The following is a 13038-nucleotide window of genomic DNA, read 5'->3' as shown; positions in this document are numbered from 1 at the left end:
TTTTAAAATAAACGGTGACTCGAAAATGGGTTTTATAAATTATAGGCTTAGTAAAAATGTATTTAGGAGCTATTTATTTAATTTTAAAACTTTTTATATTTTACTTGGGAGTGTGAGTGAATAATTAATGTAATTTTTATTTAATAATTAATGACCGAATTTTATACCATAATGACCAAAATAATTAAATATAGTTAATTTAAAAATATGGGATTTTTCTGAGACCTTTTTATCCGCCACTAGTTTACAACAGGGCACAATATAATATCCGTGTTAAGGTGTCGGTAGTGTAATAGTGATTACATCCGTGATATTAAATTTATGATTTAAAAATTCACTGTTTTTGTTTTTTTTCTTAACCACTCTCCCCATTATATATATATATATATATATATATATATATATATATATATATATATATATATATATATATATATATATATATATATATTCATATATACATATGTCTTATGCAAGAGATAGATATAAACAACCTACACCACCGGCTGCCGTCACAACCACGACACCACCACCGGGTACTGGCCTCCTATCACCACCATCACCCCATCGTTATACCACCACCGCCATCCTTCACATCTCTTTATCTCTCTCTATCTCCCTCTCTCCTATTCGTGTTCAAAGAAAACCATCGACAATCATTTCTAGTTGTTTTGTTTATTGTCATTAACACCACCAAAATGACCCACCACATGCGTACCATCGTGTTATTGCTGCTGTACACATGATTTGCTTCAAAACCATCGACAACCACTCTTAATCACCTCCATACACCACCAAAACTTGCTACTGTTGCTCATGTATTTAGTTACGGGCTGACAGAACAACGCACACACCATACACACTCGAGTCTTGATCTTGAATTCACAAACGAAGGTGATGTACAGTGAAAATAATAATGATGAGGACGATAGACGAATAGTAGAAATGATAACGTGAGTTGATGAATGATGTCGTTTAATAATGATGTTGTTTGTTACCACCTGCTGCTGCTACTCGACCTTCTGTACGATCGAAAATAAGATAATGATGATGAAAGACGAAGAAGATGATGGTTAAAAATGGTGATACAGTGGAGATATGTATAACGATCTACATGGCTACGGTTATGCATGATGGGGATTAGCGAAGATTCGATGATGATGTAAGATTAATGGTAATGATCGTGTATAATGATGTTTATGATGATAAAATAGTGAGTGGTTAGATGATGATAATGAAGAAAATTAAAAGGGGTTTGAAGAAGATGGAGAAACATAAATACGTATTATATAGTTTTTAAACAATAAAATATAACAGAAATATAGAATCTGATGGATGGTTAGGGGAGTTGGTGGGGAACGAGAGGTCTCAGGTTCGAAACTCGGCCTAGGCAACTGTACATTTTTTTTTTATAAAAGCTGGGCTATTGTTAAAGTAAGGTGTTGGGCCGTATATATAAAATTTCTGGTTGGGCCGATGAGTTAGGATTGGGCCGAGAGTAAATTGGGCTGTTTATTCGTTGGCCCAAGAAGCCATCATATGTGTTGTACGAAGCATTAGTCCTGGTCGACTAATATCATGAAGAAGATGATGGGATAATATTACGGGTTATATTAAATCGGGGTAGGAATTAGAACAGAAAGAATAAGCAGCACAGATGGTTAAGGGGTGGTGTCGGGTAGCGAGAGGTCGCGTGTTCGAGTCCCGGCGATGGCATTTTTTTAAAACATTTTCTTTTGGAGGTAGCTACTATTATTAATTTTATTATTATCATTATTATTATTGTTACTGTTATTGTTATTGTTATTATTATTATTGTTATTGTTATTGTTATCGTTATTATTATTGTAATTAGTATTTTAACTATTATTATTATTATTACTTATACAAGTATTAAGTATCAATTATTAGTAATATTACGATTAGGGTTACAATTATCATTATTATTATTATTAATTATTAAGTATTATTATCTTTATAATTAGTAGTATTATCATTATAATTATTATCATAATTATTATCATTATTATTATGATTATGATCATTATTAATATTAGTATTATGAAAGTAATAAAAACTTATTATTATTATCATGAATATTAGAATTTGTATTATATTATAGTTATTAGTATTATTATTAACATAACTAATATTATTATTATTACCATTATCATTTTTGTTATTAGTGTCAACATTATTATTAAAATTATTAATTATTAATATTATTAAAAAAAAAGTATGTATTATCAAAACTAGCATTTTTTTAACAAATAAATATTTTGTATATAAAAATATACTTATTACGTATACCATGATTATATTAAAATTTCATATAGTTATATATCAAACATTTTAACATTTTTATATAAGTACTTACACATAACAAACTATTGATTTTTAAATATAATACGGAATATATATAGACACAACTAAATGTATAGATATCAATCATTTTAAAAATATACAAAATAAATATATAGATAACATATAATCTAATATATAAAATAAGTAAAAGTTTTAAATGAAATTTAGTATAAATTATATATAACTATAAATATATAAATAATATATACATTAATAAATGAATGATTGTGATTTCCATTATATTTATTAATAGATATACAAATAATATAGGTTCGTGAATCCGAAGCCAACCCTGCGTTGTTCAATGTCGTCATATGTATTTTTACTACAAAATACATTATTGTGAGTTTCATTACTCCTTTTTTAAATGCTTTTGCAATATATATTTTTGGGACTGAGAATACATGCGCTGCTTTTATAAATGTTTTACGAAATAGACACACGTACTTAAAACTACATTCTATGGTTGGATTATTAAACCGAATATGCCCCTTTATAGTCTGGTAATCTAAGAATTAGGGAACATCACTAATTTTGAAAATTAGTGCACCCCTAATTGACGCGAATCCTAAAGATAGATCTATCGGGCCCAACAAGCCCCATTCTGGAATTTGAAATGCTTTAGTACTTCGAGTTTATCATGTCCGATGGGTGTCCCGGAATGATGGGGATATTCTATATGCATCTTGTTAAGGTCGGTTACCAGGTGTTCACCATATGAATGATTTTTATCTCTATGCAGTTTGCGAAATGCCTGATATGAGATGTGTATTTATGAGAAATGAAAATCTTGTGGTCTATTAAAATTATGGAAATGATTGATTACGATAAACTAATGAACTCACCAACCTTTTGGTTGACACTTTAAAGCATGTTTATTCTCAGGTATGAAAGGAATCTTCCGCTGTGCATTTGCTCATATTAGAGATATTACTTGGAGTCATTCATGACATATTTCAAAAGACGTTGCATTCGAGTCGTCGAGTTCATCAAGATTATTACTAAGTCAATTATAGTTGGATATATTATGAAATGGTATGCATGTCGTCAACTTTTGATGTAATGAAAGATTGTCTTTTAAAAACGAATGTAATGTTTGTAAAATGTATCATATAGAGGTCAAGTACCTCGCGATGTAACCAAATGTAATGTATTCATCCAGATGGATTAGGACGGGTCCTTTCAGATGTTGACGATACCACATTAAATAGTACGGATGGGATTTAAGTTCGACGTTGACGATACCATTCGCGGGGCTAGTATTGAATACTAACGGATGTTGTGAACATCAATGGTTTATGTGTTGTTTATTATTTAGCATTTATATTGTTGAGGTTATGTTCTAATGATGATGCTAGTTTGTACGTTTGAAATTTCTAGCTTATATGCATTGATATGCGAGATTTATGCATGGTTGTGTAAGTGGGTGCAAGTAGGTAAATTGTATATGTATATATATAATTATTGCACTCACTAAGCTTTATGCTTATCCCTCTCGTTGTTTACCTTTTTACAGGTATTGTGATTGTGAAGCTAGCTAGTTGATAGACTAGATGCGTAGGAGCGCTTGGGCTCGATGAGGGTAGCTTTTGGATATTTGAACGCGGTTTGGGGATTTGTTAGACTCCGGGATTTATGCTCTTGGTATCGGGTTAGGTTGTAGAGTCCTAATCCGTCAAAAATGTATAAATGGGTCGAAATTGCTACTTTCATGTAATTATGGGTCATTGGATTCCCAAGGGTCGTAATGTACTTTTGTCGATCAAAACCCGGATTATTTAATGTTTCGAAAGTGTTGGATTTGGGTTGGGGAATTATGAATCTCGGTTTGGGCGAACACGTTTTGTCATGTTTTAAAATGGGCTGAATCTGTGTTCCAGCTATAAAGCGCGCCGCACTTTGGCCTACGCGCCGCGCAATTGGCCTCTTGCTGGGAGTCTGCCCAGATGTCGAGTTCTGCTTCTGTTTTATGTTATAAACCACGTCGCGCACCCATATGCGCGCCGCGCATATGGTCAGGCAAAAACTATTGTTGTTTTAAAAAAAGTTGTGGTTTCTCGTGTTACTTTTTGGGTCGTTACATGATGATCATACTAAGGATATCTAGATAAGTTTTAAGATCACAAGTTGTTGATTAACACTTATGTGTTATGCCTAATCATGGTTAATATGTCATTAAGATGTAATTAAGCGTAATTAACCAAGATTAGTGTTTTTATGACCAAAACTCAATTGAGTATGGAGAGGTTATCTATTCTAAGCGTGTTGAGAAAGGTTTCTAAGCGTGTTGAGAAAGGTTTCATGAATTATAGATGTCGGGAACTATTCAAACTAAATTTGGTTAAAAATGGTGACAGAGAAAACTGCGGTCGCACTGCGGTTGACCGTGGTGGCGACCGTGCAACTTGTTTTCACAAAACTGCGTTGCAATTCAGTCTTGGCTTCTATGGCTGGGTATGCGATCGACCGTACTTTGACCGTGTACTTTGCCGACCTTTATTTTCATTCTTTAAGTTTTGTTTGACTTGGTCATTTGCAAGATCAAGTATGGATTAGTGACTTTGCGTGTTTTATGTTAAGATGTCGATCATTACTTATGCATATGTATGTGTCATCATCAAAACATATTCTTTGGTTAAGCATCATACTTAACTTTGTCGGTTAGTCCATTAACCAACATTCAACCAACATATTCTTTTTGTGGCCTTAACATTGTTAGCAGCATAGAGAATCGTGGATTTGCATTTATTGAAGAACCCCAATTGTATGTGGATGAATGCTTCGATTTGAAGAACCCTAATTTAATTTGTTTTAGAATCTGTAGTATAACTATTACATCTACCATAGAGAACAGATGCATAGTTTTTATTTTGAAGATTCAAACAAGTCTTAACATAAAGAATTGTACAGAGCGAGAAGTGTGGTTTTTTGATTCAATTGGTTTTTGTGATCTTGTGATAACTAGCTTAAGACCCGCGAATTCGCGGGTTTCGTCAATAAATATTACAAATATTATATATTATTTGTGAGCATGTCAATTAAATCGACAAAAGTTATGTATAAGAAACAAATCAAGTGAAAGTAGGAAGTTGAACACAATTGTAGATGTAAATTAACTATGTATAGACTGAATCATATCGTTAAGCACACTACACCCTTCAACGATATGAACAAAATTGTTGATATTTTGATTGAAGTGTTCAAATGGATTATTTCAATTCAACCCGTTACACCATATCTTTCAAATACTTCGTGTATTAACCCCAAAGGGATGCTTGAGTAGTAGGGTGTTTGAAAATTTCCAAAGGAGATCCAAGGTTAATCCTCACCAACTCCACTTTGAGCCTTGCCTTACAAAAGAAAAAGAAAAAAAAAAAAATAGTTCGTGTATAAGGTTACCCATTATTTGAAGGGCTCAAAAAAGACAAAGTGAAAAAGAAAACATACCCAAATAAACCATTTATATCTCATATATATTTAAGTTGTTGACCATACATGTATACTTTATAACATTGACATTCAAAAGATACCCAAAGTGAAAAAAAAAACATACCCAAAATTAACCATTTATATCTCATATATCATTAAGTTGTTGATCATACATGTATATACTTTATAGCATTGAAAACGTAAATTAATTATAAACGGAAACGTATCATAATTTTACCCCAGGTTTTACAAATTGGGCTGACCAAATCTAACCACGAGTTTTTAATTGAAAAAAAAAAAGCATCAAAAAATTACACACTAATGTTTTTTTACCTAAACAACCATTATTAAACTGTTATTAAACATAACAATATATGTTCGACTTCTACTATTGCAAAGTAGGCTCTCCCACTTCTTTCTAGTCGGACTTTTGTGCGACTATTAGAAGCTACTGTTTGAAACTTAGGGCTTATGCAAAATCTATGCTCTACACATTTAGTAATATGTTGTGTCACCTTTGACACTTTTATCACAATAGATTCCAAAGTTATGTTAATAAGTCCAACATTAAACTAAACAACCTGGGATCACTACTATGATACAACAAGTATACTTTAGCATTTTTTTAGTGTTGTTGGCGTTCGTTTGTACCTAAAACACATGGGTATTCATAGTCACGTAAGGACCAAATATGCCAGTTTCAATCCCTTCTCACAAAAATAGACACAATAGTCGTTTGCAATAACAAAAACTTGCAAATTTACTTAACTCGAATAAGCATTTCTTATTGTAATGCATAAGTACCTAAAGAAAATAAAAGCTAATAATTTCAACGATAATAAATGGCTTGTATGATGTAACATATATTGTCAGTTTCGAAAGCTTGAAACATAAAATACCTTAAACCAATTGCTTTACTCTTCCTTCCTTGTTGATTATATCACTTGAATTGGAACTTCCATCCATCCTAACCCCCCTGAAAATAAATCATTAGATAGGATACTCGATTTGAACCACCAAGTATAACACCAACACTTGCATTATATAATATTGAGCAACATGAATAATCAGATTATTGAAAAAATTAGTATAACATACCAAACATTTCGCAACCTACTTTTAATTTTCCGACCTTTGATAAATGCAAATAAATCAACGATACCCATGTTATCTCCGATTTTAGATGATCCGCACTGCACAACGGCGAAGGTTTAAGTGTTATTTTTATGACATATTTAAGTGAGTATAAAAATCAATTAAAAAGTAACCACTAAAGTCAATTGTGATTTTTTCGTAGATGTAATACTCCATATTATTTTGAATAATGGACCCGTATATTAGATGGTAAATACACAAACCTAAGTCTACATTCAACTATTTATAAGTTTTGACTGGCATATGAAATAAACGAAGCAAACTAAAATATTAATATGCTCAATTTATGCGCAGAGTTGAAATCATTCATTCAGTGAAAATGGACAACCAAAACCAATACTCATTGCTTTCATTCAGTTCTTACAAACAGCATGTCACAAATCCATTTACAACTCTCATACAAACTACATAATTATCAACTAAATATTTGAATAATAATTATTTGCCATATCAACAATAATTTTTCTTTCCAAATAAATCATACTCCTTAATAAACCTGCAACTTGCCCTTTTTCGAGATTTGCAAATGGGAACATGTATATATTTCATCATGATATTCATAATATCTTTCAGAAGATAAAAGGTAAACATTATTTGTAGGAAAGTGACAGGGGAGTTTAATGAGGTATATAATAAGAACTAAATAAGTCACAGTTAAGACCATTTATGCAATTTAATGAATACAACAATGATAATTTGATTTCCAAGTACAACTTTAGTAAATATTTCTTATCCATTAGTTTATTTATACAAAAAAAAAGTGTCTCGGGTCAAACAAATCATATCCATTGTTACATGTTTTCAAGTTAGTATGACCCACCCATTTTACCACATTACTCCTAACATTTTCAAGTATAGTCGGTTCAAATATTAATGATATTGCAATTCACCTGGTCATGGTCTTCTCTAAAACTTTTTCGAATTTAGTCAGCTGCATGATCTCGGCCTGCTGCAAGAAACATGTGATTGGAAATTGAGTTATAGCATAATTAAAATACTGGTAAAGTTTCAGTTGTGGGTTTAGAAATCACCATCAATCACAGATTTTTTAGCTTCTTTAGGAGGAAAGGCAAGACCGGTTCGAGTCCCAAATGCAATATTATTAATAATATGCTTTTTGTACGACAATAAAATTAGATTATCCAAAAAGTATGTCAAGACTGAAATAACTATGATATCAACATAATGTAACACCAACCAAAAGTATGTGTAATGTGAACCATTCATTAATTCTCTGATGTATTTCTTTGTGACATTTAATCGAACAATACTTGTGCATCAGGTAGATGAAAAGTAGTTCACCTCATCATCTAGACAAAAACTTCACCAGATTCTATCCTCCATAACCAGATTCTATCCTCCATAACCGACATTGGTCGCAAATTATAAACAATAAACCGAGTAAACATGAAGGTTCTCTTTTATCAAATAGGTTTGACAAACCTTGTCTTCAAAAATCAAAAATCAAAAATCAATATCATAAGAACATAATCAGTGAACATAAGCAGAAACATAAATAGAAACTGAAATTGAATTTGAAGTTGTAATCAACCCAACAATTAGTTAGTTGCACTAATTTATGTAAACCCTAATAATTGAAGCACAAAATCAGAGAACATATACGAAAAACGTAATGATTGAAGCCTTAAATTAGAGATACCCGCGATTCCTGCGATTGCACTGTGAATTTGAACCAAAAAAAGTACCTTTAATCTGAACTAATTTATAAAAAATTTCAAGTATCACGCAACAATTTTCTAATGTAGATATACAATAATTCTGAACCAAAAAAATTACAAGTTGAATTAATATACATACAGTAACATCCAAAAAAATCGGTCAGTTATTCGTATGTACACTTGATTACCAAAAAACATCATTTCGGACATTTTAACACACTTTGTGGGCACCAACAAAAAAAATTTCTTCTTAATCCAACTATTTCAAACTCTCACTCAATATACATGCCGATAGCTTGCTTCCAGATGAACAACACAACAAAAAAAAAACACATCCATATACGTTGACAGTAGGAAACACGCGAAGTAAAAAAACGTTAAATTAAAAGAGCATACCACATCAAAATCGGGTTGTGTCGGGTAAACTTGAATAAACATTTTTTAAAAATAAACTACTTAAACCTGCATTACCTTCATTAAATTTTTTTGAAAGCTCCCATTTCCCTTCTTCTGAAATTATCTATTATTTAAATGTATTCATTTTTAACCCATTACACGATTGTTGTCAAAACGTATTAACTTTTATACTCGACATACGACACACTATTGTTCAGATATAAAATTAAGAGACAAGATGTTTCGGGTCACCCCATTTCAGTCCCTACCAAGTTTTGCCCATTTTAAACAGTTACCCAATCCTCCCAATTTCCACCCCTGAAGACTATTTACACATTGACCCAATTTCAAACATTACAATTTATAACGCCAAACAGAAATACTTACTTCCTTTTTGCTTGCAACTGCGGCAGCAAGTGCTGTGCTTCACGTATTTCCTCTGAAGTCCCAGTATAAAGCTTATGTGCAGCTGCTGCTGCAGCTTCTTTAGCAGCTTGTTCCTGGAAACCACTTTACTTCTTGTGTATTCTCTATGTCAACATCTGAATACAAATAAAAGGTTATAAAATGATGAAAGCAACTATTATCTATAACAACCCACTACCAGTAAATTAATATCTATAACAACCCACTATCAGTAAATGGAAATTTGAACAACAAATGACACCTATTTTTAAAGGGCACCTATTTTCATTTTTTTTTTTTTTTTTTTTTTGAATAGCTGAAATATATATATAATCACCAAATGTCAAAGGTACAACCTCAATTCGCAAGAAGCAAAATGAAAGAAATTACCACCTCACCAAAGACACCCCATTAACATACATTACATGTATTACATCTATAATTATGAAAAAAACTACAGTTACTAATTACACACTCCAGACACCCATATAGGAAATATTTGCATGTGCTAATCCAAAGTACACATTTGGAACTGCAGTAAATATTTAAAAAGCAACTATTTTTTTTAAGCTGAAAGATGTATATAATCACCAAATATCAAAGGTACAACCTCAATTCGCAAGAAGCGAAATGAAACACATTACCACTCAGCAAAGAAACGCCATCAACATACATTACATGTACATCATCTATAATGGTTGTAAAAAACTACAGTTACTAAACATCACTAAAAACACCCATTGAAGAACTATTTGCATTTGCTAATCCAAAGTACACATTTGGGATTGCAAGTATAGGCTAAATTGCAGTAAACTTATTTGGTGAAAATGAAGTAGACATTTATTAGGGTATAATTGCATTATTCAAAAATTTGATAAAATGGGTAGTCTTTTAGTAGGGTGATATAAGGTGTTAAAATGAGTAGTCTTTTATTAGGGTAAATTAAGTTAAATGGGTAGGCTTTGGGTTAGGTTAAATAAGGTGTCAAAATGGGTAGTCTTTTAGTAGGGTAAATAAGGTATTCAAATTAGGTGTCAAAATGGATAGTCTTTTGATCATTACGTGTTTAATTAGGTGGACAAAATAAGGTAGTCATTTAGTTAATTGGCCATCAAAATGATCAGTCTGACTTTTGAATATTTAATAAATATGGTAGTCTGCTTTTTCATATACACCCAAATAGTGAATGTATATGTGTAATTCGCAAAATATGAGTGATTATGGTAGTCTGCTTTTGATCAACGCTTAACAAAATAGTTAATGTATATGTGTAATTCGCAATCTATGAGTGAATATGATTCTAACAATAAGTCAGACTGTGTAATTCGCTTAACAAAATAGTTTTCTAACAATAATATTTCTTTTAACAATAAAGATCCAAATCATGAGTGAATATGATTCTAACAATAAGTCATACTGTAATTTGCAGTAAGAACCCTAAAATTAAAAAAACCCTAATAAGCTGCTGTAATACGACTGATTAAAAAAAACCCTAATAAGCTGCTATAATACGACTGCTATATTGCTGTGTAATTTGCAGTAAGAACCCTAAAATTAAAAAAACCCTAAATTTGTAATAGCAATATTAAAAAAACCCTAATAAGCTGCTATAATACGACTGATTAAAAAAACCCTAATAAGCTGCTATAATACAACTGCTATAATACTGTGTAATTTGCAGTAAGACCCCTAAAATTAAAAATAAACCCTAATTTTGTAATAGCAAAATTTAAATTAAAAAAAAAATAAAATAAAATAAAAAAAAACAAAAAAAAAAAACTAATAAGCTGCTATAATACGAAAAATCACTAATATTAATTTTGCCATAATGAATGATTTTTATACAAAAAAGATATATTTAAAACTGTTATTATCGAAGAATTGCAATACCACTTCTTGATGATCTTTATTGTCGATTACATGGATGAACGAAGGCGGAGTAATGTCCGAATACATTGCAGCCATTCAATATCGTACCTATGTAAATGTAGCACGAATATATATGTAATGGGATCAAATGAAAGATAATAATAATTTTGTATACAACTACTAACATGGTAAAAAGATGTATAAATTGATATAAACAACTTATTTCTAAAACAACCCACTAACAGTAAATGAAAATTTGAACAAAAAATGAAACCTATTTTTAAACCTATTTTTCACCATATAGTGATCGTATATGTGTAATTGGCAAAATATGATTGAATATGGTAGTCTGCTTTTGATCAACGCTTAACAAAATATTATCATTGTATATGTGTAATTCGCAATGTATGAGTCAATATGATTGTATCAATAAGTCTGATTTTGTAATTTGGTTAACAAAATAATTTTCCAACAATAATATTTCGTTTAAAAATTTAGATCCAAATCATGAGTGAATATGATTCTAACAATAAGTCAGACTGTTTAATTATCCGAAATAACCCTCTATTTAAAAAAACCCGAAATTTGCAGCAAGAACCCTAAATTTAAAAGAACCCTAAATTTGTAATAGCAAAATTTGTTGTTAATAACATGTGATTAGCTTTGAAACAAAAAGTAATAACAACTAACCCGTGAATTGAGATTGAAGATGATTGAGCAGAAGAAAGTCCTGCAAAAAAGCTGATATAATTCGACTTTTCTGGCATCACGCGAGCAAATCCGTATGTTGTTGCGATTGATTGCAGGAGTCAATGAACTCTTCCGATTACATGTTTCGATTGATTGTAGGTGACGATTTTAGGTGGCGACTCAATAGGCGATTGAAGGTGTCGGCTATTTTTGTGTTCGGTATGTTTTTAATCCCCGTGTTTTAGTTGATGTAGGGCAATATAGGAAGGAAAATTGTATTAGTGTAATTATTGAGTTATAATTATATCGAAGGTTGAAGAGAGTGGGTAGGTGATGGTAATTTAGTTGATCCAATTGTTGAGATCAGAGGAAAAATTTAAATGTATTTCTTTTTTGACTTTATTATAATGTATAGTAGGGAAGGGATAGGGATGGGAGGAGTACCAGACCCCGTAATTTCATTCGGTGCGCGATAATTTGAGGGTATTTTTGTCAATAAATAATTAAAATGTAGGAAGGAGACAATTGTTGAGTGATCACTTAATCTAAGGGATGATATTGAGAGTTCCTTGTTAATCTAATGATCACTTCTTATCTATTTAAATTTTTCAAAATGATTAGTAAAAGATGACTTTGCTATTATAATATATATATATATATATATATATATATATATATATATATATATATATATATATATATAGTGGTAGGATCAAGAGGTAAGTAACCATTCGGGGGAAAGCGGGGGAAGCAAAAACTTTTTTTTTTTTCGTTTTTTGAAAAAACTTTGTTCACGAACATTATAGATGAGATGAAAATATGAACATTTAGTAGAGACACTTTGTGATAAATGTTTTTATTTTGACGGGAAAACGCTCGAAGAAGTAATATATAACAATTATCGTGTTTTTCGAGCGTATTTTGAGGTTTTAGCTATTGGGGTTTAGATATTAAGGTTTAGATATTAGGGTTTATAGGGTTTAGATATTAGGGTTTAGACATTTAGGGTTTAGGGTTTAGATTTAGGATTTAGATTGGGTTTTTAACACGA

The 13038-nt window shown here is 31.0% G+C and overlaps 1 long non-coding RNA gene across 2 annotated transcripts; it reads right to left on the bottom strand.

Moving 5' to 3' along the window:
• Positions 1-6661: 6661 nt before the first annotated feature.
• LOC139878766 (uncharacterized) lies at positions 6662-12287 on the bottom strand. Of its 2 annotated transcripts, XR_011769640.1 has the most exons (7): positions 11988-12287; positions 11319-11405; positions 9411-9565; positions 7980-8396; positions 7839-7897; positions 6892-6986; positions 6662-6769 (listed from the first exon to the last, which is right to left on the bottom strand). It is a non-coding gene; the product is annotated as an uncharacterized lncRNA (long non-coding RNA). The 2 variants fall into 2 exon arrangements; XR_011769634.1 differs by having other exon boundaries at positions 6698-6986.
• Between the last annotated feature and the right edge of the window lie 751 nt (positions 12288-13038).

This window comes from Rutidosis leptorrhynchoides, chromosome 1, assembly GCF_046630445.1.
Source record: "Rutidosis leptorrhynchoides isolate AG116_Rl617_1_P2 chromosome 1, CSIRO_AGI_Rlap_v1, whole genome shotgun sequence".
NCBI classification, from domain to species: Eukaryota; Viridiplantae; Streptophyta; class Magnoliopsida; order Asterales; family Asteraceae; genus Rutidosis; species Rutidosis leptorrhynchoides.
The sequence above is the reverse complement of the archived record's forward strand: the minus strand, read 5'-3'. Positions and strand labels throughout refer to the sequence as shown.